General features: G+C 38.6%; 1 protein-coding gene and 1 pseudogene across 1 annotated transcript in view; one reads left to right on the forward strand and one right to left on the reverse strand.

The window, feature by feature from the left end:
• GPR158 (G protein-coupled receptor 158) overlaps positions 1-5,882 on the forward strand; it is a 483,854-nt gene that overhangs the window by 351,307 nt on the left and 126,665 nt on the right. The window lies entirely within an intron of this gene.
• Positions 5,147-5,882, reverse strand: part of LOC102476370 (heat shock protein HSP 90-alpha-like) — a 2,126-nt pseudogene continuing 1,390 nt past the window's right edge.

Below are 5,882 nucleotides of genomic sequence, written 5' to 3' on the forward strand. Positions count from 1 at the left end.
GCTGAGCTAGCTACTTCATCTTTCCTAACACCAACTCTTTCTGCAACTGCTTGAGATACATGGTGTAGCTCCCAAGTTACACCTGGGTTTTAATTAACTTATTTTTTATGATCCAGGGACAGAAATAATCAAATTGTTTAATGAAGATTTGGATGTATAATGAGACATAGGGGAGAGAAAGGAGATTAAAATATAGTACTGATTGAATCTGGGAAGAATAATAATTTTCTTTTAGGTGAGAGATTGTGCAGTGCAGTTTAGGTAACTGATAGTAAAATCTTTGACTACTTGGTATGTGCAAGAATGTACACACATGATAAGGAGAATGCAAGTCTTATCATCGGGCCAGGACTGATTGACCTTCTTGGATTTTACAGAAAAGACATTTATAACTTCTGGCTAGAGTTTTACTATAAGAAAGACCTGTATTAAGTTGTTAAGGTGATTAAGTATATTGGATATGGTCAGAAGTTCTTATCACTGATGGTGTGTTATCAGTACCTTTCTTATTCATTAAGTATCTTACCTACTTCCTGTGTTCCTGGTCTGACCATACTAGAACTGCTCATGAAAGTTTAACCAGGGGTTACAGTTTTTTTTAAAAACTGTACTTGAATAAAATAGAATTGTTTTTAGGACTGGCTAACTCCATGGGGATATTCACTGTTCTACTGAGTTATGCAATGAGTCTTTTATCCTTTTTATGCTGCATATTGTTGTTCAGATTTGCAAGAATTAAGGTTATTTTTGCCTTTCTAAGCAATCTTAGACCAGACGATTTCATAACAATGCCTATATTGGAAAGTCTAAATTAGAGATTATCATCATTGTGCGGATGAAGACAAACCAAAATCTGACTAAATTTAGCATTGTTATAATTGAGTAGAAGAGAGCTGAAGCATTTAAAACACTTTGAGATTCTCAAAAGAAAATCATAATTTGAAGTTTATACATTTGGGAACAAATAATTAGCATTCATAGTCACCTAAAAACTTTCAAATAATTTGTAAAAGAAAAAGGACTTTAAGGGAAAATAAACAACTAACATGTGTTTTCTTGTTGAATTATATTAAGACTATGAAATGTTTAAAAAAACATTTTATGGCTTAATAGAATATGACTTATAGAATATATGACTGGTAATATAAAATCTTGAAATTTGTTTTGCCTGGTTTACTCCACCAATTTCAATTTATAAGTTAATTTGTTTCCCTCTAACCTTTGTTACTTACTTGGTTGGCTCATGTGCCTTTCTGTAAAGGACACCAATATATGTGTAAGTACAGTGCTTACATTTGGGTTTTTCTTCTCCACTCCAGGTTCTATAAAAAAAGAACTGTAAATTATTAGAACTGGAAGGGACATCACACCCAACTCAGTCTTTATCCAACCTCTATTTGAAAATGAAAGAAGAGAAGCTTAGAGAAGTTATGATTCATCCAACTTTTCTTAGCTTGGTAATGAGAAAGCTAAGAATAGAATTCAGTCTCTTAAAATCCTGGTCTACTGCTCTCTTCACCCTAAGAAATTGTTTTCCAGAAGGTATTAATGTGATATTCAAATAGCATCAGAAAGGGTACCAGGGAAGTACATGGTCTACCCTTGCTTACTTACCCTTCTGTGCTAGGTCTCCAAAGACATAAAAGGCACATAAAACCAAACAGGGTAGCAATTCACAGTAGCTCAAGGTTTAGCCTTAAGACCCAATGTAAAATTCTGATAAACTTGGGTGGCTCATTTTGTTGAACCAAAATTTCTTGCACTCAATTGTTTATCTATAAAAATGGCAATTTGGGACCAGCAGTTAGCATAATGGCTATGTCGCTGGACTCCCATGCAGTCCACCGTGGTTCGAGTCCCAGACCCGGCAGCTTAAACTCACGCCAGGCGTGTGTGCATGCCCAAGATCCTGAGAGGAGAATGGAGGAGAAGGGATTGCGGTGTGGCCATCCCCCATGGGGGGTGATTTCTCGCTTTCTGTCTCTCTGTCTCTCTCTGTCTGTCTGGTGAGCGCATGCACCCTATAGCAAAAACCTCTCAAAAAAAAAAAAAAGGCAAATTTATGTTCCAGCCTAACACTAGATTGGTTTCAGTGGCATAAAACCTAAGTCAGTCGAAAGATTATTTTTGTCCATGCTTACCCTAAAGAATAAAACTAAAATCTTTATTTATTTATTTATTATTTTTATTTTTTTGCCATAAGGCATATGTGCTTTCTGGAAAAAGACAAAGAGAGGGAAAGTGAGAAATCACCCCAGGGGCATGGCCGCACCACAGTCTCTTCTCCATACTTGTCTCAGGATTTTGGGCATGCAAGCACACACACCTTCTGTGATTTTCAAGCCACCAGGTTAGGGTTTCGAGTGACAGTAAGCCATGTGGGAGTCTTGCCGCCTTACCCACTATACCACCTACTAGCCCTGAATTTGGATTTTTTAAAAAATTTATTAATGAAGAGCCTATCCAGAGCACACGTATCATCCCGAAGCAAAATACAAGAGGTTATTGCTCCCATGCATAGTGCTTAAGGAGGGAGATAAAGGAGAGAGTTGAAAAGTAGGGAAGGGAGAACAAGAGAAAGAAACTGAAGATTTAGCAAAAGCAGTCAAATTTTTTATTGTCATTTCTAATTTACATGTATAATAATGAAGCAGCCCAATATTTTTAAAGTTTCTTTCTTTTTTCCATAAACAAGAGTGACAGAGAGTGAGAGAGTGAGAAGCACCACCAACAGAGTCTTCACACTAAAATGTACCTCAGCTTCAGCTGGCCCTGGGCTACGGGCATTTACCTGGTGTGTTCTGGGAGGTATCCAGATGCCAACCCAGAACCTTCTCACGTGGGGTCAGCCTCACAGAGCATTGCATCATTTATTGTGCCAATATTCAGCCCTAGCAGTCAAATTTTTAATCTATTACTATTACTGTTTTATTTTGTGCTCAAATTATACAGATTTGAACAATGAGAGGGTTTTTTTTTAACTTTTTTTTATTTTTGAGAGGTTTTTCCTATAGGGCGCGTGCGCTCACCAGAAAGAGAGAGAGACTGAGATATAGAAAGCGAGAAATCACCCCCAGGTGGGATGGCCATGCCGCAATCCCATCTCTTCCATTCTCCTCTCAGGATCTTGGGCATGCACGCACACATGCCCGGCGTGAGTTTAAGCCACCGGGTTCGGAACTCAAACTGTGGTTGACTATGTGGGAGTCCAGTGAAATAGCCATTACGCCAACTGCTGGTCCCGACAAGAGTTTTTTAAAATCTAGTTTCTGCATCCTTTTGATATGACCTCATCATCTTTGTTCACTCTCCTATTCTGTCGTACAGCAGTCTTGTTTTATACTTCCCTCTCCTACTCTGGAAATGAGCCTTTGCTCCAAGGATCTCTGTTTCCTTGTAAGGGGAAATGATACCTATTTAATTCTGACAGATTCACTTCCATTGTGATGAAGTTCCCAGTTTTAGAGGTAGACCTGTATTTTAAGCTGATCTAGAAAGCATCTCACTTGGTGTCCTTTACATCTATTTGGATTGATACCAAAACCAAAGAGAAAAAACAAGTTGGAAAGGAAGTTGAATACTGAAGAGCACAATATTCTGTTGAGAACCTGAGGATAGTATGGGGATCATTGTTTCATGACAAAGCATTTCAAACAGTATGAAAATGGCAATTCTTAATCCCCAAACTACTGGAGGATTTCAAGAACACTGGCTAAAATATCATGAGCCAAAGACATTAGAAATCTGGACTACTCCCTTCATGGGAATTTGAAGAGTGCTTTACCCAGATAGTCTGTTCTCTTCTATAGGTTGGGTTAGAGAAATAGAAGAAATAGCCAGACATCCTGAAATTCTGTTTGGTTCTATTTATCCACTTGGTTTGCATCCCTCCTCTGTACTAAACTTGCCAGAGAGAGGTTGGATTGTTGGTGGGAGTAGTGATTAACTTAGAGAAAATCTAGGGTGTCTATTGTCGGTTTAAGAATCTTAGGTCAGTGATACGTAAGGAGTTAACTAACAATCCTCCTTTAGTTGACGGAGTTTTTTTTTTCTTTTTTTGGAGAGGTTTTTGCTACAGGGCACGTGGGCTCGCCAGAAAGACAGAGAGAGACAGACAGAAAGCAAGAAATCACCCCCAGGGGGGATGACCACACCACAATCCCTTCTCCTCCATTCTCCTCTTGGGATCTTGGGCACGCACGCACACGTGGCCGGCGTGAGTTTAAGCCATCGAGTCTGGGACTCAAACCGTGGTTGACTACATGGGAATCCAGCGATATAGCCATTATGCTAACTGCTGGTCCCAGTTGACTGAGTTTTAATAAACTGAAAGATCCTTAAAAATGTCAGAGTAGGGCCCAGCTGCAGTGGCAGGCAGTATGCACAATACTGAAGCTACATTAAATGCCTGGGTTCACATTGCAGGTTGACCTGAACACCCTGGGCACATTGCATGAACCTGTGATACTGGGTAGGTGGGAGACTGTGGGGAAGGATCACAGTGATGAGACTTTCAAGGGTAACTGCGTGTGTGTGTGTGTGTGTGTGGGTAGGTGGGAGACTGTGGGGGAGGATCACAGTGATGAGACTTTCAAGGGTAACTGCGTGTGTGTGTGTGTGTGTGTGTGTGTGTTTGTGTGTGTGTGTGTGTGTGTGTGCGTGTCTTTCAGGTAATAAATGAATAAATGTTAAAAGAAAAAAAGAATTGAGAACCCTGACTTTAGTTTGTCAATGAAAAGCAACAGTTCTGATCTCTTTTCTAGAATAGACACCAATTCAATTAGAATTCATAAATATACCTTGTTGCTTTTGTGAAATTAATAATTACACATTATTTACAAAGTAGAAAAAAATGAAATACACACAGAAAATGGTAAAATATTAACCATGCCATTATCATCCAGAAATAATCATTGTGTATCTTCATTTTTGTGATACACACTTCTATGTATGTCAAGAAATAGAATATGGGAACCAGCAGTTGGCATAATATGTCTCTGGTCAATTTCAATAAAAAAATGACAATGAATAAAATTAAATATAATAATTCTTTTTTAAAAAGAAGAAATTATATATGTATATAAATTATCAGAGAGAATAAAGATTCAGTATCAAACATATATGTAAATCATTCTTCAGGCAGTACTTAATCCACTTCTTTCATGTGCCACATGCCATCATCTCCTTCAAGAGATGGCATTTCTTCAATTACAGCAGCATTGGTATCATCAGTAGTAGGGTCATTTTCATCAATACCCCGACCAAGTTTGATCATCCTGTAGATTCTGTTAGCATGTGTCTGGGGATCTTCCAGACTAAACCCAGAAGACAGGAGTGTGGTTTCACAAAGCAAGATGACCAGATCCTTCACATATTTGTCATTCTTGTCAGCCTCTACCTTTTACCTTAAGGAAATGGAATGATCAGGATTGATCTCCAGCTGTTTCTTTGCAGCCATGTAACCCATTGTTGAGTTGTGTCTTAAGGCTTGAGCTTACATGATTCTCTCCGTATTTGCTGTCCAGCCATATGTGTTTGTCACAATGCAACATGGGATGTTACCATCTGATTTGAGACAACTACCTTCTCCACTTTTTTCTCCAAGATATCTTTCATAAGTTTGCAAAGGTTTTCAAACTTGTTTTTTAATCTTCTTGTTTCTTTTTCTCTTCTTCACCTTCTGGAAGTTCTAAACCTCTTTGGTGACACTAAAGTCTTCCCCTCAAATTCCTTCAACTATTGAACACTGTACTCATCGATAGGCTCAATCATATAGATTACTTCTGAGCCATGCTTCCAAAATGTTCTATGAAGGCTGAGTTAGCTACCTGGTCCTTGGTCTCACCTATGCTGTAATAGATACATGTACAGTAGCTCTTCAG

Source organism: Tupaia chinensis, unplaced genomic scaffold (assembly GCF_000334495.1).
Source record: "Tupaia chinensis unplaced genomic scaffold, TupChi_1.0 Scaffold000001_1, whole genome shotgun sequence".
Taxonomy (NCBI): Eukaryota; Metazoa; Chordata; class Mammalia; order Scandentia; family Tupaiidae; genus Tupaia; species Tupaia belangeri.